Raw genomic sequence first — 21,080 nt, 5'->3', positions numbered from 1 at the left:
GGGGGAGGGGGGGAGGAGGTTTGATGCAGGATGGGATTGAACTATGCATGTGCTGCCTCATTAGTCTCCAATCTCAGGAAAACAAAACCTCGGGCAATAACGAGACAGTTTGCTCCTGGAGGATCATTGATTTTCATCCAAAATTAATTGATGCTTTAGGAAGCTGTAAAAAGGGGAAACATATGTGCAGACATGCGTACAAAAGTCCACATAATCACAGTCTGTGATAATTTATCATGTGCTTTTTTTTTTTTTTCTTCGAGGGCACAGTGTGGTGACTCTTAATTGCAAGGTTAATTGCGCTATTTGGAATGTTAACACAAATGTAGTTCACAAGATATCATCTCAGATTTGGTCATACAATTTTAATCCAAGCCTTTATTGTTTTTTATTAGATTTGAATCTGCATGTTACCTCCAGGGCATCTTCTATGAAATCCCTCCATGCAAGTCATTCATTGGGAAGCTTACTCATTCCTATGCTAATGTTATAAGATAATATTTGTTCCTTTGATTCGCAATAACTCAAAGTCCACCTCCGCTAATAAGCTCAATGAATAATGCAAGATGCTTATACAATGTTTAGGTTATGTCTTTGGAGATGAAAGTCCTTCGTGGCCATTCTTGGCTCTGCTAATGGGAACTGACTGTTCTCCCAGTGGGATGTAAAAGAAGCCCAGTGATGTCCAGTAAATACGCAGTTTCCCCATAATACCAAGCTGAGTAGTTACAGTTAACGCAAAATGTCACGAGGTCTTTGTCAGCTCACTCAAAATATTCGCTTTAAAAGATGATCGCAACTTGCATTATAAGATTTGATTACGGTAACTCTTTCATGACTCCAAAAACCACCTGTCAATAAAAGAGCATTGAGTAATTCCCCATTTGAGAAAGTAGTTATTTATTCCCTAGGAGCTCCTCTTCTGCTGTTTATTTTAAGTGAGGCGCTGTTGCTTGCGATAAAAACATAAAATGCATGAAACTGGGAGCCATGCCATGAAGTGCTTTGAAAGTAATCAGCACAGGTTTCAAACCAATTCTGGAAGGATTTAGGACAAGTTTTGTGGGGCGGCTCAAATAAAGGTAAGGTAATCCTGTCCCATACTTTCCTGGAAGTTACACATGAAAAAAAATGGGGGAAGTTTCACAGCGGAAATGTTATTTTCGTGTAGACAGTTCTTGGGAAGGAGAAAACAAATTTTTACTAGTTATTCTAGATGTTTCATTTTAAAAACTACAAATGTGTGAAAGGGTGCAATCAGGTCAAGGAGGACTAAAATAAAGATACTCAAATTCATCAGGAGGTAATTAGTCTTCTTGATGACTTTCTTCTTCAAATGTTTTTGACCTGCAAAGTATTTTACGTTAGGTTTAAAAATATAATAAAATCTTGAACGAAATGAACTTATGCTGAATGTAGCATTTTTATTTTTGGTCATGTGACTATAGTGTAGTGTGGCAACAGCATTCACGCTATTTCCTTTTCCTTGAAAAGTCAAAACCTCAAGGCACTCACAAAAATCTGTTGACTATACAAACTAAACAACCTCAGGTTATCATATTTATAAATACAGTCGGTCCGAAGTGGTCCTACTAAATTGTATCTATGAAGAAACAGCACATGCACTTCCCCGATTACAACTTCATGTTTTCATCACCTCCCCACAAGTTTGCATCACATAGGTCTCTATAAATCACTGACTCATACATGAGCTCCGCCTCTCCCCTCCCGTCAACACATATACTCCCTCCAACAAAAAAACACATTCCACCTTCTTGTGTCAAAATGATACCCATCTGCCCCGCAGCCAAATTCCAGCTATGTTTTCAGGGAAGGCCTCCCGTGACAAGAGCCGGGGCCCCCGCCCATCCTCACCGGGGGCAGAAAGGCTACAAATTATTTGAAAGTTTAACCAGTCTTTGTTTAAATCTTGACAGGTACTGCTGATAACTTATGAAGATGTTAATCCAGGAGTCAGTGTGACAGAAGGGAGTTTGGCTTCAGAGCAGGAAGTATTTATGAAGAACAGGTCAAGCATCGTTAAATAATTCTCGAGATGACGTTACTTGAAGATCTGAATTGCTGAAAAATAACAAGATGATTTCCACAATTCAGTGATATTGCGGCTAGTGAAGTCCAAACACTAACCCGCTGAGGGAAAGAAGACGTGTACGAGATAGCACATTCCACACAGCTCTATCAAGCCGGCATTAAACGATGTCAGAGAGAGCGCCTGAGGCTGCTCTGGTATGGTTCAGTCTTATCTCCAACAGATGAACCCTTCTGGCTCAGACCTGGCAACTATCAAGTCGCTCCAGTGGCTTGCACAGAGCTTCTAATGAAAGAAGTGCAGATGCGAAGCACGTACAGAGACCACACATTAGAAAAGCTTTCAAACGGACACAGGAAGTAGCGGCTAACGGTCAACTTGGCAATAAATAATTGGAAAATAATTTAATATTTGCTTTTATCACTGCCATTAACACAAATTGACTTCTGCAAATGGATTTGTTGACTTGCTGACTGAGGTTGAGTTAACAAATCAAAATCGAAATGATTTGTAGGATTAAGTTTTGAACGTATACGGGAAAGAGAAATACTTTATCGTCTAAAAAAAAAATTCAGCCTGTCTGCATGAGGAACATTAAAAAGGGAGGTGATGACATAATTTCCTGTTATCGCCGAGTTGTTTGGTTGCCTGGCAACACATCTTTTATATCATCAATAGCTTCCCTGATCTTTGAACCTTGGTTCCTAATAAGCCCCATCATATACTGTAGATCAAACGTTAGATTAGCTCTTTACGCACTTGAAAATTTGCTGTCAGCCCAGACAATTATATCGATTCCCGTAATGAAACATTTTGTCCGTCATGACCGTCTCAGACAGATCAATCAGTCTTGGAGCTCATTAATCATGAATATCCAATATAGGCTGATTTAGTCATGATTGTATTTGCATCGAGAAACTCTTGTCGCTTGCTAAACAGCAATGCCCGGAACGTAGCACAGCAAGCAATAATGTTTTCTCATCCACGTTTTTATCCATGAGCCAATATATGTTCATTTTCAAGAATGTCCAAATCTTTGCAAACTCTAATAGAGCAAATCCATATTCACTATATCAATATTCCCCATCTCGGCCCAGTGAAAACATTGTATGGGATCAATCGGTTTAGCCTCGAGGTTTGCGATGTATTATTAGTAGCCTTACACAGCCATGTAAATCAGGAGGCCAACATCGATTTCAAGTCATCTAAGCTATTGATAACGTTCGGGTTTTATGACGACCATGTAAATATGAATACCTCAAGATCTAGGTCTGAAAATTTGAATTGCTTGAGATAGACAAAGACTCATATTTTCCAGTCACATTGTGAAGACATAAAGGTGGGACGTCCACAGGTCAACTGAGTCTCTTGGCCCCGTGATAGCACAGGAAGCAGTTGAACAATGAGTAACCAGAGTACGTAAAACAATGGACATCCACCCAGAGAGAAACTGAAATCACTTCTCCTTGTGACTTCAGCTTCTGTTTGTTCCACCATCATTCCTCGTGAGCGGTAATTGCACAGCGAAACATCCTGTTTTGAGTTACCTAACTCAATAGAGCTGCTGCTGCATAAAAAAAGGAAAAAAACAATAAGAATATTTCCTAAGCTGTGTAATGGCAAGAATCGGAGGGAAATGGGTTGTGACAGAAGAATGCGGCAGTGGAAGTTAATGTAGTCGAACGTCTTTTATGGTCTTTCTTTTGGGCCTACAGTAAGTATAAGGTCAAGCTGGCACAATGTCGGTTTTATGTTGCTGTAAAGATGACAGACCTCCTACAAAAGGACATTATGAAAGATCTGATAAGATACCAACAAAGGTGGGATGATTTATGCTCACATTTTTGTCATGCCGTGGTTTGGGTCAGGGAGAAAATGGTAGCCAAGGTTGTCTGCGCGAGAAAATGAAGTGTACCACACTTAAAATACAGTCATGGCTGTGGGGAGAATCAGTCAAGACCAAACAGGATTGTGATTTTTTTTTTCTTTTTCTGTATATGATATAAAACCTCTTGTGAAAAACAAAAAATAAAGCCGACAGTAATTCTGACAGCAGGAAGTGAGGTAAACCAGCAGGTGATGCTTCCTGCTGATGTGTAAGCGGAAGGAGGCTGCAAGATGGGACGATGGGGGGGGTTAGTTGGCGAGGGATTTGGCCAAGCAGATGGTGATCCTCTCACTCTGGACGGAAGTGGAGCTCCGCAAAAGATACAAGGAGAATAGTAAAGAGCATGAAGTGAAGAGGAAGGATGTGAGTGGCTTCCCCGGGGGAGGTTGAACTAGCGGGTTAACCACCGGCTGGGCTGGGTGTGATCAGTTCAGGCTGGGGTTGAGAGGAGAGCGGCAAGGGGGGCTTCTGGAACTGCAGGGGATTTAAAAAAAAAAAAAAAAAAAGTACAACAATATGAACTGGATTGTGATGATGTTTTTGAGTGCGTTTAAAAATTACTCTAGTGGAAAATTATCTTCTTCGAATTAGATGACGATTTGTGATGAAAACGTCAAAATTCCAGGTTGAAAATTTTGACAGTCCCCGAAATCGTAATAAACAGATCAGGTCTATAATTTGGGTGCACCACTCAGGAAAAAAAAAAAAAATGTTGCATTCCTGTTCAGTCGTGTACAGTGCATGTACAGACTATATCACATAGGAATTTATATTGTTTGGTTTCCATAGGAAGATTCATACCCTGACAGAGTGATCATTATTTTTTAGTGGAAAGGTTCCATGATTTTATTTGTGACAATACAAGCCAAAAACAACACTGAATATGGAAATGACGTCAGCGCAATGTGGAAACTTTAAACCTCCAGTGAACCAAAACAAGACTTGAAGACATCTGTGGAGATATGAAACATTTGCATATTCATGAAGTCTGGATTTTATTAATGAACTGGGATTGAGAAAGGCATATTTTATGAATTTCTAAAAAGAACATTGTTTTGAATAATATTGTGTCTGTTATGATTTTGCTTCTGGAAGAAAAAACTATTTTAGCGATCAACAATATTTTAACCAATTTTTTTTTCCATACTTAATATTTTTGGTTGGCTGATATCACATCATTCCTTTATGTATTTACGATTTGAATAACTACTTGACCTTGGTGATATCCGAGACTCTTTTTGTTTTCCTGAACATCCGTACTGAAAAGTATCATCTCCAACAAAAACCAGATGTGAAGGTAACTGCAAGGAGAAGGAGTTGCGACGAGGGAGACGAGAGGTGGAGAACGTCTGTTTTCATTCATCCTCATCTCCACCCCTTCAGAGAGACAAGATGAATATGAATACCAGAAATAGTTGTCGTTTCCAAAATCCAGACACCAAGCTGTTCTCTTTGCCATACGGCAGCTGTCTTCAAACGTCTGGGATGACACAGCAAGCAAGCATCCTGTTTATTGACTAGCAGCAGGAAGCGCTTCCAGTGCTAACAATGTGCGCTACTTACAAGTCTCCTTGCTGCTTCCCCCCCCCCCCCCTTTTTTTTTTTAAACTTCTTAACCCTCCTAAAAAGGAGCCAAAATGTATCGTAGAAGGGAGAAGCCGTGCATCAATATTCATTCATGCAGAGCCGCATTGTCAAGCAGAAATAGAAACGGTGATGAGCGCTGCATTTATTTGTCATTTACCTCCTGGTATGCTAATATAATGAGGTCTGAGCACCAAATAACCAAAATCTGCATGAATACTGATTCTTTAGCGTGTTCCCACATGCAACTCACAGGATACAAATAACGTCTTTAGGGTTTCTTGTTCTCCCTCAAGAGTCGTATTAGTGGGCGATATTATTATTCCATCAGCATACGGTGATCGTATTGTTTTCCTTACGTGCTTTTAATAAAGCAACCAATCTAAAAGCTATGGTGAAGCCATTTTTGTTGTTTTCCCCCTTCATATAATATCATTTTCTGCCTCATGCATCTTCTTGCTTAGTTAAGGATGCAGAAGTCTTGGGAGGCTCTTAATCAATAAATTAATCAAGAGCAAGGCTAGACCCATTAGTTCCCCCCTGAAACAAGCCAATACATTTTGGATAAATTTCTTGCATAAAGCAAGAAAGGTCTGTGAGGGCATATTTGGATGAGCTTGGTGAGGAAAAACCTCGACAGCACCTTTCGAGATGAACAAAAATGAAGATTATCATCGACTTTATTGAAACGTCACCTTCCTAAAATGATGGTGAAAAACCGAACCAAATGTGGATTATATTTATTAGCCAAGGCAAGGCGGCTTTATTTATATCGCAGACATAAATTCCTTTAGTCACACTAAAAATGCTGTCATGGAGGGTACAAAATAGTAAGCAGCACCTGTATATTTAACCTTCAAATACATATTACATTTGACTAGAAGCTATAATCAGTAAACCACGTCAGCCTTTAAAGGTATGTTTACAGCATGAAGTCTCGTGTATATCGCCACAGTTTAGCACCGCGCTCTTTCGCTGACATAATGTAAACAACGTAATTTGCGACGTTCTACCTTAAGGATTAAGTCACGAGGTCCAATGAGGTTTTACCAGCAACTCGTATCAACCGGTATCTGAAGATAGAGGAGCACAGAAGTAAACAGAAGACGGTGCCAGTGAGTTTTAGGAGCAAGTGGATTTATTGAAATGGTGGTTTTGAAATCTGGTTTCAATCATGAGGTCTTTAGTTTCAGATTATGGGTATTTGGGGATTCTTAATGTTTTGTTTATTTGAAAGATAAATACGGTTCTATTTTTGGAAATTGAGGGAAATGTCGGTCATACATTAAGTGAAACAAGCTAACTTCATTTTGACATAAAAAACACCTGATAATAAGGCACACGCTTGATTTTAATTGCGCCTTATACTCCGAAAAATACGGTACAATCTTTTCATTATTAAACTCGTGCGCATTGGTATCACTCCAAATTCACACGGTTGAGTGTGATTATGTGACGCAACGTGTTTTCTGGCAACAGCCATTATGCAGCTGGACTAACATCGAACAATTATCGCCATCAGGAACATCGTTATCAATGGTACGTTTGAGGAAAATTGACTTCTATTCACATCTACTGACAATGCTCGCTTTTGTCTGACAAATCATTTCCTTATTCTAGCCAAAGGGTTTTAAGCAATCTTTTATCCAGAGATCCGATAAAAAAAAAAAAAAGTGCATAAACTGCATGGTTACCTACATTTAAGGATGTTTCGAGATCTCCAGGGGAACAGAAATGTAACTTTCTCTCTCCTCTCTCACTTGGTTGCTTTCTGTGAGTGACATTGTTTATGTTTCACTTATCTGTGGCAGATGTTAGCAGAGTGAAATTGAATTCCTGGCAATGAGTGGGGGAGAGATCGCCCTGCGCATCCTTTTTTATGTCGAGGGACAGGATTTCTCCTGGCCGGCCTTGATCCCTTGATTGTCTGCCCACGGTGTTGTTGGTGGATAATGACAAAGGTCAAGGGTGGAACAGGCTCTTCCTGAGTCACAGGGCCAAAGAGCCACTGTCAGTGTGTTGGTTTGAATCAGATAACAAAATCTCTAGCGGGGAGTCATGGAAGTAAGCGCACATTAGCTCTACTAAATTATATGACGCAGTATCAGTGGAACTACAAATCAGTTGTCTAATTGTGTTATTCAGCTGTAAATGCACCATTAAATATTTTAACAGCTCCTCTGAGTATGTAACCCAACGACATATATGTATTTTTCCTCCATTTTATTTCTAGCATGTTATCAGGGTGGCCATGCAAATCTTTCTTAAAGATAAATTCCGCAATGATAAAACGTAGTCAGTCACCTTTATTGGATTTCTGAGACGGATGTGACGACTCGGAGATGAAATTGCTGCTCCCAAATAAAAACACAGTTGACATTCCCCCCGAGTGATAGGATTTGCCGGTGCGCCGTAGAGCTGCCATTTATCTGCAGTCAAAACCCCACAAAATCGTTGATGAGATGATACAGCGTCACCGGACGATGAAAACGAGAAAGAGAGAGTGAGAAAAAAAAAAAAAAAAAAACGGGGGTTTCATGTCATTTACTGCAAGGCTGATCTCATGTATGAGTGCTCTGTTTCCTCTTGTTTACACCAAACTGTTTCTCAACAACCTTGGACAAACATGACTATCAGCTGATTTTGTAAAGGGTAGCAAAAGCATGTGCAGATGAATGATGAATAATGAATAGACGCAAAAGAAATATTTTCTAAAAAGCAAAGAATGATCTTTATATTATTTGCACATTTGAACTTTACCAGTCTTCTTGCTCCTATCTCATGATGACTGTGTTGCTGGTATATTTGTCACTGAACTGACAAATTACATCTGTGCCAAGGCCATGATGTATCAGAGAGTCTTCCACAAGAGACAATCACAGCAGTTCCTATGGTGATGTCCTTCTATAAATACACGCAGGCATGTTCAGAACAGCCATGTGGTCAAAATGGAAAAATGATTGGTAAATCCAATTTTGAATTGAAAGGAAATGATTTGTTGGCTATTTCCCCAAAATGACCGATTGTTTAAATAGCATGTAATGATTTTACATTATTTTTATTCTTGGGGTTATTTGTCATTCAAAAAAAGTTATTCTTGATAATATACTACGAATTGGTGATGATGTAGGTCAAAATAATTCTCCTAAGCTTTTTCCTCCCACTGCACTCGTATTTACTTGGCTCAGTTTACTTCCTGTATATATGTTGCTGGTCCAATAATTCAGGTGGTGAGGGATGAGGGCCCTTTTCATACTCAAATGTCTGTTTGAAAGGTAGATTTGCAATTTAACACTTGAAGACACACAGTATCGCAAATGCCTTCTAATAAATTAAAACAACCTCGCCTGACTTCTAAAAGTCACGGCATCAGAACACCCACTATTAGGTTAAACCATGAATAATATTAAAACACAACAAAATAAGTACAAATGTGGCGTGCTGCTTGAATACAATGTGAACGTGATCAAATTACTAATTTAAAAAATACAAATGGAAAGCTGGATTGAAAACAACTAGATTTTTTTTTCATCAGCAATTATTATTATTTTCCAGAAATATATACATTGGATACATTTCTGCAGACACCACCCAAACTTTATTATTCATTATTATTATTTTCCAGAAATATATACATCCGATAAGTTTCTGTAGACACCACCCAAACTTCCCCGGGGTAGGTTAATAAATACAATGTGTTGACTGTAATAATTCATCCTACATATCTTGTCCATGCATCACGTGAGTAAAGCAAAACACCTCTGAAATGGCAACAAGCATGAAGGTGCCCTTCCAGATGCCTAAATAAAATGCACATTTCTTCCATTGTAATGGACCACTAGAACTAAACCTGTTATGATTTCAATGCGATCCCTTGTAGCATGAAGTTGACCCCTTTATCACTGCGGCCCACTGAATTGAAGTAGTGTGAGGTGTTTTTGTTGAGGACAGTTATCATTCATGGCTGCTTATGGGCGGCTTCTTGGTTCGGAAATACACAGATAATGGCAGCACGAAAGGCGTATTATTACGAAAAGCTGCTGGAGCAGTAGGGTGGTGCCATCAATCAGAAGACATTTGAGATTTACATCAATCCATTTTTATAGGAAAGCGTACGCACAATGTGGCTGATCTCCATATTCATATGTAGAACTCTGTGCCGTGTCATTAATAATCCCAAAGACGGTCCATAAAACCGATGGCGTAGCTGTGGAAATTCAATATGAGTCTGCGGATAGTGGAGGGCCTAAAAGATGCGTCTGGGGGGGGTTTTGATTAGGGGACACGGATGGAAAAGTTGATAAGGGGAAGATATAAAAGCAGCCACACATCTGCATCCCCACTGGAGAGCTTTGGAGAGGAAGATGAATATGGATTCCCATTAGAAAGCGGATAGTTCATATTCAGGTGATTTGTTACAAGGTATCAGCTGCTCAAATCTCGTCTCCCTTCCGTCTGCGCCGCCAGTTGAAGTCATTTGCGAAACAAGATTCCTGCAGACAGCTCAGATTAAAATGGAGTTGAATGAAGTGGCAGGTGGCAATCACGCATTCCCTAACCCTCGTCTTTGCTCTTATATGACGGAAGTATTATCAAAAACATGGCGAGTGGATGTCTTTTAGTGCCGTAGGGCTTTGGGGGCAACCTAATGACCTCTGATGAAAAGTTGAGGGATGAGCATATATGATAAAAATGCATGTAGGAACCATCAACGTTGAAGTTTTAGAAGACCATCCATCATTTCCAGGCAATGCTGAGATTTTTTTGACAAAAGATCTGCCACTGATTTGTTTTTGGTGATTGAATTCCGGGATGGGTTCTCGCACTCCTTGGAACCTTGATATGATTTCTTAACACAATGCAAGATCGTCTTTTAAGTCCTAAAGCAGAAAATAAATAGTCAAGGTAAGCGTTTATCTCTCAGTTGCTCATCTCAAACTTTTAACATCTACAACTTGCACTTCAAAACTCCGTCCAATAGCTCAACTGGTCACTTCCTAGCAAAACAAGGTCAACATGTTTGCCCAAGGAGAAGATATGTACGGGTCAAAAGTTTATCTATGAAAAAGAAAAGCTCTATTCAAACCTGGCATCCATGGATTGACAATGGATGAAGATGGAGATCACCACCACACAATGGTGCTGACCTCAGTGGCTCTGCAACATTCACTCCCGCTTTCACCTTCATATCTTTCCAGCCGCTTCTTGGTGTTTTTTCAGCGAATCAATAAGACCCGTATAGAATGGCTGACTTGAAATTAGCTGGGAAAAGTAATGACAAAAAATATCAATAAGTGTAGATAATGTGACTCCAAACGTCTTTATTGCCGTGGCTGTAATGGAAAGCCATTACGGTTTTACTGTCGAATTCCCTAACCAGTTGTAATTGCAATATTATAGCCTATTACAGAGCAGTTGTGATATTTTTATTGATGCAACATCTATATTTCCTCTCAGTGGAATGAGTCAAACATTAATAAACAGTAAGATCCACAAGACTCCCCGTCCGTGTTTGTAAAAGTATCAAAGTAGCTACTTCGAACATGTTCCAACTCAAACCTATTTTTTTTTAACCAGTAACAAGTCCAAACCGAGACTCGGGTGGTAATCTACCCCTTCCAATGTTTCTCTTACTGTCACATTCTGTTTGCATGAGTTCCTGAAGCTTTTGTCAAGCACGTGCACAAAAATCAGTGCGTGTGTATTTACAGTGGTTGATGATGATACATCCTGCCTGGCATTTCAAATATGCAGGTGACCACTTATGTTCCATGGCGGCTTTCCGTGCAACAGGAACTCCAAGAAAAACAGTGAGAGGTTTAAGTAAACATTGATATGTAGAATGTGAAGCAGTGTTATATAATCCGAAGCTGATGTGGTGGGCCTCAGAACACACTAAGATACCTACGAGAGATGTTTAACGCGAGCTGACTGTCAAAATATCTGACATGCTGCAACCTGCCATCTTTGCTAAGAATGTCTTGGCAAGGCTTCTCTGCAGCGTAGTATTTTAACTGTATGTTGCACAACACCATAAAAGCAGAAGTGGCATTTATAAATGTGATTGGATGGCGTTGCATGGAGCCGATCCAAAACATTGGTCAACCCCTCAGCTGTCTGAAGAACAAGCTGGATTCTGTCAAGCGAACTAATCGCATTGAAGACAGCTTCAATAAAGCAGTTGTGATCCTGTTTGAGCACAGTGCTGCCTATGACACTGTGTGGTACCAAAGTCTAGTGCTTAATCTTCTCAATATGATCCTGGATAAGTACTTGGTGTGATTCCTCGTCAGCCACTTGGCAAATCAGACTTTTGTACTGAGAACCAGAAATGAGCAGTGGAGTCGTCCCTCTCTCCTAAAAAAAAAAAAAAAAAAAAAAACGGAGTGCCACAGAGATCATGTCTATCACCCTTGCTTTTCATTGCAACTATTAAGTTGAATGGTTTCTGTACATGGATAAAATCTTGTGACACATTTAACCGTTTAGAATCGAGTAAAGAGTCAACAAACATGCAACAGTTAATATGCATTCATGCCCATGTTTAGTTTCCACTAATAGCTGCAAGGTTTACTTCAATTGTTGCTCTGCCAATTAAAACAGCTCATTAGAGACCGATGGCATAGTTACTCTAATTAGTAGCCGGAGGCCATGTTGAAATTTCCAAAGTCTCTGACAGAAGCCGCTGTACGAGCAAGTCATCACAAGTCTAGTTTTTGAATGTGTGTTAGCAAACTCGATTGCTGAGAAGTTTGATATTTTCTCGTAACATGTCCAAAACAATCGACATGGAGTGAAATATTTTAATTGGAATAGCCTTAAGCCACAAATATAAAAAATAAATATCTTCAGACTTGTCTGTAAAACTTCTAAGAAACTAAGGAGCTCTATTTGTTTAGTTTTTTTTTGTCAGGGTTAATACTTACAAAATTTGAAACTAGGAGAACAAGAAGACGCGTATGCTAGTGAAACATACAATACAACTAACCTAAAGTGTATTTGACTTTTCCCCCTGGGCATTTGGGACCCCGCTCCCCCCCACCACCCCACCATGCAAACCTAAACAGTTCGAGCGACATAGAAATTGATGGATGGATCCGACAGTAAACAATCAATCCGTATCCCTGCTTGCACACTGCTTAAAATCCTGCAAACCTCATCATAAAATTGAGTATACTGTAAACGGGAGTAAAGCGTTCACCTTGGGCCCTTTACCCTTTGACCTCCCTTGACAACTTCTCCATCTTGAATCAAAGTAATGACACTGCGCAGTTGAACCAGTGGATGTTCAAGCACGTCCCAGGGCACCAGCTGGCACGCAAACACACTTCACACTTCCCTTCAAAGTGAGCCTCTTGTTTTCCATCTATTCTCCAGGAGCCAACGGGGGTAGGACAATCGAGAGCAGGAGCAAAAAGGGGAGGGGTGGGCTAACAGGCAAACACTAAAGGTTACCATCCCCATTTCACATCAAATATCAAGGACACTAGTAATTACCGCATACAGCTGAGAGGTTCCGACACCGGCCTTGACTATCTCTTCTATCTGCCCTTGTGATGGCCGGAGTTGAAACACAAGCAGCTCACACCGAAACGGGCGACAAAAACAGCATGAAAATGACAGATGCTAATTGCAATTCTCCCAAAGTGCATGTGGCTTAATTGCATGTCAGGATGTGTCCGGTTATTCCCGTGTTTCTCAAGGAAATAGATTTCTCCGCGGATTTGATTCCACCTCTACTGTGCAAACACTCTCGTCCCGTCGTCAATGTCACGCGGCAAAATGCGAGTCACCGGTTTATTAGTTTGAAGGTTACTTGCATAAGGTCTTGTATAGAAGAAAAGTTATAAAAAAGGAGAGAGGAGAAATCGGCAGCTCTTATTAACATCCTTGTGTGAGTCAGTGTTGCGTGTGGTTGGGGTTGCTGAATGAGCACAGGGTGTGAGAGTGTGAAGTTCGACTTGTCGGCTTTGCGGGTGGGCACATGTGCTAACTGGACTAATACAGAGTCAACCAGTAAAGAGAGGCAAGAGGAGGGGGGAGCGGATTTGTGCCCTGGTTTGGAAGACCAGACACATTGTGAAATTCCCAGATTAGAGCAGTGTAAAAGGAGGGGAATGCTAAACTCTGCTGGTCAGCAAGCCCGGTTGGGATAAGCATGCTTTATTGTTGAGGCCGTTCGGCGTGTCTGTCAGAGACTGATAACGGCAGAATGACATGACGTCCAGTCGTGACGATGGCCCGCCTGCTCTCACTCCTCAATGACCCACATATCACACCTATGTTCAGAAACTCCCAAATAACAGTGCGAGAATCTGCCAGGGCTGCTAATGAATTCTCACAATGGGTCAGCCTGCTGTGGGTTGATGTCAAACCTACTTTGGGAACAGCATAAGCTTTTTTTTCCCCTAATAGAGATAAAAAAAAATGTTTGGAGCCTGAGCTGGAAATAAAAAATCCAGGCGTGAAGCACACCTACGCTAAGAATAACCTCGATGCAAAAGTGAGAGCGACGTGCATGAGCTGGGTGCGAGTCGCCGGCAGCGAATGATCAATTAAGTGGTGATGCCGGTAACCCCGCATGTTGTCACGGTTTATTTGGCTTGCTCTTGTCATTCTTGTTATTTACCGAGCTGAGGTCATTTGGGGAAAGAGGTGGTTTTTGTCAAGTGCTGTGCAGACCTCCCTCATATTGTTCCCCAGGGATGCCAACCATGTCTCCTGTCATTAGAAGATGTGTGTAAGATTCAGACAAGCGGCTCGCTGTGCGTCGCAGTCATTGGAAAGCCGTCCGTCTGCTCAGTTTGTGGATTGCGGGATGGAAGCAGTGGCTCGTGTCATCGGTCTCTGGGGCATTGGAGTGACCCTGTTTGCTTGTGTGTTTACCTGTCTGCTCCAGTCTGACTGCTTGTCTGTCTGTCTGTCTTTATATGTCACCTTGCTGCACCACCTCAAAATGAACTCACGTTTGCACTGAAGGACAATTTCAATTTCACGTTTTGGGTATGTGGGAGACAATCTAATAATAGCAACTATCTAATAATATTGTCAGAGATATAAAAATGTTTTGGAGCGGTGATTTTATTCCCATTCCTTTTTTGAGTAGCACATGAAGAGCTGTTTGCTAATGGCTACATTTATTTATTATTATTTTTAATATTATTATGTTCTTGTTTGCTATAAATGCATTGCACTGTTGTCAGGTTTCGCAGAAAAATCTGTGTCAAGTCAAGTCAAGTCAAGTTTATTTGTATAGCCCTAAATCACAAACAGTCTCAAAGGGCTTCACATAGCCAAAAATTGACAATTATTCTCTGTGCTGACCTGTTCAAAAAGAAATTAATCAAATAGAATGAAACTTTTCTGCCTCCAATATCTTTATTTAGAACATAATTGTTCCCGAACTAATAATATGTGTCACCAAGTCCTCCTGTTATGAATCCATTTCAAAGAGAAATAAAGGCTATATTTTTTGCTTTGTTTACAGTGTAAATCTCAAGCTTATTCAAAGTATATTATATTAATAACATAAAAGAGAAAGGGAATTATTTTTAACACTAGCACAGCTAGGCCAGCAAGTAAAAAAAAAAAAAAAAAACCAATTGTTTGCAGTTTGCAATATTCAATACAATTTTAATGAAAATAGGTAATATTAAAAAAATATTTATAGCAGTCACTGATTTCGCTATATATTTGTTTATTTTCCCCTGGAGGTGGTGTGATGGTATAATTCACCACTCATCCTATTTCCAGTAGAGCGCCGCTAGGAACAACATGTTTCATTGGAAAGCAGTCATGAGATACGAATGAGTCATTCTCAGCAGGGCAAAAGTATCTGCTGAGGGAAGTCGAGAAGGGCATTCTCTATCATGGATGATTATCACCTGATTGCTTCTGCAACCATGATGTTCATGTACAAACTAGGCCACATGTTGTTTGATGAGGAACTCGATGTTTAACATGCCTAAAATAGCTTCGGTAAAAGGACATAATTGCATTTTATTAAATTATAATCTGAACATAACATTATCTTTGTAATTTATTTTCTTTTGTGACTGAGGTAATTAATTTTTGAATTAAGGAAAATCTTGTATGATTTTAAATTATAGTGTGAAGATTGTCATTATTTAAGCTTGGGAAAATAGACTTACATGCATGACTTAGTAACGATTATGCTATAGAAAATTCATAATAAAAGACCTGAAAAGGAAATGATATAATGGTTTATGAAGCGAAACAAGGGTTTACTTTTAGAGAAAGAGCAGGCAGGTAAAAGAGAGCTGCAGAGGGGGAGGAGCTTACGACAGGAAGCGCCAATGACACACAGATCAAATAAATGACATAACTGTTCAAAGTTCAACAACCTTCAGTGGCCGGTGAGGTCATAACGAATAGGATTTGTTACTTTGGCAACAGCAGGCTGTTAGGTTGCCCACTAAGAGTGTCCTAATGTACAGACAGCCGCTGAGTCAACAAAGCCTGTGTTTGGAGTCAACCTTTAAAAGTCACGACCTTGGCGAAAGGTGCAGGAGAGCTGATGTGTTTCCTATACACGGCGGCTTACTAAAGTTCACTCGTAGCATTAGCGGTGGGTCATCAGCTTCCCTGACAATAACACAATTATGATTAACTACATTTTAGAATTTTAGTTCCAAGATTACAAATCCTTGGATTATTTGTATCGCTCCAGGAAATCAGAACTCTAATGTGACGACCAAAGGCTTACTCATAGTGTCGTTTCTGCTTAAAGTTTCACTTTAAAACAGATGGCCATTCATTACAAACTTAACCAAGTGTAAAAAGTCCCCACTTTGTCTGCCTTAAAGACAATAAATTCACCCGTCCTCTTTTAAATTACCTTTGCAATTCTCATCAATCCTATCATCAAAACAGCTAACGGCTATCTGATCCGTGACACGCAACTGTGGTAATAAATGATAGATTTGAATTTGGATAAGCATGATAAGCATGAGCCATACTTCTGTGTAAAGACAAACCCACTGAGGGCAAAGGTCATCCTCTTAATGCACCGATAGAGACGACGACAGATAAAAGGGACGTTAAAATCCCAGCGTCAAACGTTACTCCCAAAAATTACACTTTCAAAACTAATAATGATCATGTGGCTTAGTTCTTCCTATCTGAATCATCAGCCACTATTATGCTAGTAAATAATGTGACGCTAGTTCCTAACCCTAACCCTAACCCTGGATTTAATATCAGCCAAATTCCAGACACAACTAGGCCAGGTGAGACAACAATCACCTGGCTGATAAACAGACGTCAGTATGTGTAAAATGTTCCAGTATTGAAACTATGAGCCAGTGCTATGTGCTTATACTCAAGGAATGCATGAGTGGGCCGTCTTCAACTGGGTGATAGGTGACATTTAATCTGACCAGTTAAATTTACGGTCATATCATCCCCCAACCGGACCTACCTGATTTTCTCCCACGGAATGTTGAATATATCCCAGTTTGCTAATTACCGGCTGTTTTTACCGTGGCCTCAATAAATACGCCCCTCCCCCTCGAGAGCACTGGTTCCCACAGTGGTTGGCAGAAAAGAATAAAATACCCAACATTCCTTCACTAAGTATAATGTAGTAGGCCCAAGTGGTTGGCATTGATGGAAAGAAAAAAACAATACGTAGCCCCTGAATGCACCACCATGTGCGAAATAATGACTATTGAAGTGTCCGAATGATTTTCTAGCACCTTTAAGATCTCCTTGCAGTGTGACTGCAATGTTCAAAGTTCAAATCTGCTAGTGTGTTTGCGGTTTTGTAGGAGAGCACGTGTAGCAAAGTGTAGTAAAAGGAATATTTGTTCATCAGTTTCATTTTAACATTGAAAGGGTAAAGGGCAACCAAAGTTGGAGGCGGACACTGTTTCTATTCACTTGTATGATGACCTCAAGGCAATTTGACATCTAATACGTGGTTAGGGCGAAGTTCTTTTTGTCAATGGGCACCTAATGACTTTGCAGAATTGTACATTTTGACCCCATTTTTTTTTTCCCAGGCGGCTAATTTATCCTGAAACCCTATAATCACTCTGTTAATCAAAATTGAATGAACATTTCCATTTACTGTGTTGAAAAAAAAAACTTTTGGGGACAAAGATTATTTAATCTTCTCAAAATCACTTTTATTTGATGTTTTGAAAAATATGTGTACAAAGGTCATGCTCGGGGGTCGTAATGATTACATGCTGTGCAATACTTGGATTTATGACTTCATACCTGCATCGATGCTCACATTCCATTGCGTAAATGAGGTGATGTTTGTGTACTAACACACTCTCCCGTAAAACCGCACACATAACATCATCGCAATTCCGAGCATGTCAGACTCAAAACACCATTTTATTGTTTTTTAAAATTACTCATTGTATGATATTTTTCTGCAGCCAAATATTTCCTCAGTTCATAAGAGTTTGTAATTGATGAGTCATGATACCAAAGTGCAGCAAGCATCCCAAATCTTTTATCATATTGGAGGTGGACAATATTGATCCCCTCCGACCAATGTATCAGCAAACTGATGCATGGTTGTGCACGGAATGCGATGGAGCACGCAGACCAATTCATGAAGCACCATCACCAAACATCACGAGAGCACCCCTGACTGATTGCTATGTCTGATGCATGTCTGCTTAGCCGCTTAGACACACTCACAGACACGAGCGCACACACACTTACGGGGAGGGGAGCACTCTTCATCTTCAAGGTCAAGAGCCAGGTCGTTGACTGATGGAAGTGACACCGTGCGTCCCAACATGTTGATCTTTCCCCAGATGTGGTCTGACAGAGCGACGAGAGGCAAACGTCGTATTAAAGCGTCATTGCATTTCAACGGGAGGATCTGGTGCGTTATGATGTGCGGGGACATATTTGCAGGCTGGACAAGACTCAGCCTTGCCAAGTATGTAATCCAAAACCAGGCCAATGATTATCTCCCATTCCCTGCAAGCGCTGACTCAATTCTGATTTATGATTTGAATGAATATTGATTTTCCAGGAGCTCTTTTTTCCCCCCCTCCTCTCTCGCTCACCATCCATTTCTCCTTTTAACCAAAGAGTGAATGATATATGTGCATTGATTTCCAATCAATTATTTTTATTTTCATTTTATTTAAGCCTGGACAAATTTCAGTGGCCCCCACAGAGGGCGATGCATCTCTATCAATAGCGATGTACCTCATTACTAACTGGCCTTCTGCTTGTTGGCGGGGAAATAATGAGCAAAGGTTTATTTCGGAATCTGTCATGCCGGTATAAACATTGTCGGGCGATAAATTTGTGGCTGGAACCTTTACATGACACTCGTAAACAAATATGCTAAATGAACATGTCAGCTCATTTTAGACCAAATCTTGCTCTTTAACCCTTTAAAGGGCACTCACAAAGACATTCTAGAACAAAATAACAAGACTCTTTGACTTTTATGCTTTTATGACCAACCTAATATTACATTTCAATGATATAATAAAATAAATTATTATTTTAGGTAAAAACTAATTATAAAAAATAATACATGTTTTTTTTCCATTGAAGCAATTCATAATTGTTAACTAATCCAACATACAATATTACCCTGCTCATTAACTTTTATAGCAATAGTAGATGAATGGCAGTGACCTGATTATTTAAACGCAGAGTAGCAGGTCATTAAATGCAACACGTGGATGCTCAGAAGTATTTGATTCTGAAGTCAAATGGACCTTGTCATTACATTCTTTACATCATCTGTTTCACTCCAATTCAGCATTTCGACAATAAGATAAATGTGAGAAATAAGGTTAAGTTGCTTAGCATAATGTTGGGTCATTGTCTACTTACTTGGGTCCGGTCACTGAATTATAACCTCACACCCTCCCACCAAAAAAAAAAAAAAAACCCCGAAACCCTCAATGGAACAACTCACTGATTGGGTTGACAGTGATGCATTAAATGGGTCAGCCTATAATTGCTCTTTCCTTGCGGCTACTTGCGGGCCTGGAATTACATAACGATGATAAAGCTGCAGACCTGGCCTTCCAAGATAAAACTGCCATGCAAGGACCCCGTGCATTCTCTAAATGCTTCATCTAAGACGCCTTCTGAAGGAAGTGATTACCGTAGAGCAGCCCACTAATGCTCCGGCGGGACCCGAACGTGTACTATGTTATTCATCAAATACATCCAATGGAAGCCTTGGCAACTTGGAAAATGTATGAGTAATGACGGGCCATTATTGTGCAATGAGGAGCCTTGCATTCTTCTACATTTCATGCGCTGTGATAAAAAATGAGTTTTAGCGGCTCCACTAAATGGACACTTTTCAAATTCACTCTTTCCATTTTAGTTCTACAAGGACACAATGAATAGGCTCTTTTGAAACATAAAAGCAAAGTGGAATTCCTAAGCGGAGCTACTGAGTCCAGCTCCGGGCTGAACAAGACATCCCGCCACCATATGACTAAATCAGATGCCGAGGGTGACAAATACGGCCTCACAGCTGAGAGCAGCACAAAGGATTCTCAGTTGTCTACTTAGCCAATGTCAGAAAATACTGCCACTTGGAAGACAATGCCGTTCTTGTGTTCGAAATGTTGTTTATCTCGTCGGGAGTTGGCGTGCCAGGCCGCCGTGTAACTTCGCACTTATGCAATACATGCAGGAAGTGCAACCTGGCGCGGTGGCAGAGGAAACGATAAGAGGACATCTCGAGTGACGTAGGGTCACTACAACTATGTCACGGAATGTTACGAGCGGATGCATCGTTCATAACAAATGTCAACATAGGACATGGTTGAGAGGTCGCAAGAGCAAAAAAAAGGTACATTTTGGGTTACTTCCAGTCACAGAAGAGGGAAGTAAGACTTCTAACCTAAATTGCAAGGTTAGGAGATTTTCTAGGCTCATCCTCACCCAAAACTAATCTCGGGCAGGTTTATAAGAGATGGAATTTTTTAAAGAACGCTGACACACACTGGCTTTACCCTCTACTATCAGTAAGTGTCAAAGTCAAAGTCCTTTAAATGCAACTTCATACAATAGTATAATTATTAACATTGTCTGTCTGGATGTTCATTCTTTTCTACTGGATGTTCATTCTTTTCTATTGTCCTTAATTTAGTCGGTTGAAGAAGTGGAATGGGAGGGGACTCGAGACATTCAGGCGATGACTAACCGAGGAATCAAAGCTGAAAGACAAAAGGCCACGCCTAACCCTGTGACCAAATTAAAGACCAAAGCAACTGCCTAAAGGACCAAAGCACAGTGAAAACACTACCTTGATTTATGGCTATAGTTCGATCAGAAATAAAGCTTGCAACTCAGTTTATTTGTATTTCAAATCAATGTATTCAATTGAATTAAGTTGAAATGCCATTAATCTGTTCCAGGCCAAAAATAAAGCACTTCAATGTTTGTTAGGTTAGGTTTAGAAGTAATAAACTGGTTTCTTGAAGTGTACTAAGTACTCTATGTTGGCAAGTTGTACTCAATGGCACAACTTGACTGGTTAGTCGGCATGTAAGCTTCTGGGTGTGAGTTTTGGCTTATGGCAGCTGC

The 21,080-nt window shown here is 40.2% G+C and overlaps 1 long non-coding RNA gene across 2 annotated transcripts in view; it reads left to right on the top strand.

Annotated features, from left to right (window-relative positions):
* Positions 1–20,845, top strand: part of LOC125985906 (uncharacterized) — a 125,454-nt gene extending 104,609 nt beyond the window's left edge. Inside the window, exons 1-2 of one of the 2 annotated variants that reach the window (XR_011085686.1) lie at positions 19,128–20,518; positions 20,644–20,845. This is a non-coding gene — a long non-coding RNA (uncharacterized lncRNA). Of the gene's footprint in view, positions 1–19,127; positions 20,519–20,643 lie in introns of those variants that run through there. The other variant, XR_007487486.2, reaches the window with a different exon arrangement.
* The last annotated feature ends 235 nt before the right edge of the window (positions 20,846–21,080 follow it).

The sequence above is a fragment of the Syngnathus scovelli genome, chromosome 18 (assembly GCF_024217435.2).
Source record: "Syngnathus scovelli strain Florida chromosome 18, RoL_Ssco_1.2, whole genome shotgun sequence".
NCBI classification, from domain to species: Eukaryota; Metazoa; Chordata; class Actinopteri; order Syngnathiformes; family Syngnathidae; genus Syngnathus; species Syngnathus scovelli.
This window is presented reverse-complemented; position numbering and strand designations above follow the sequence as displayed.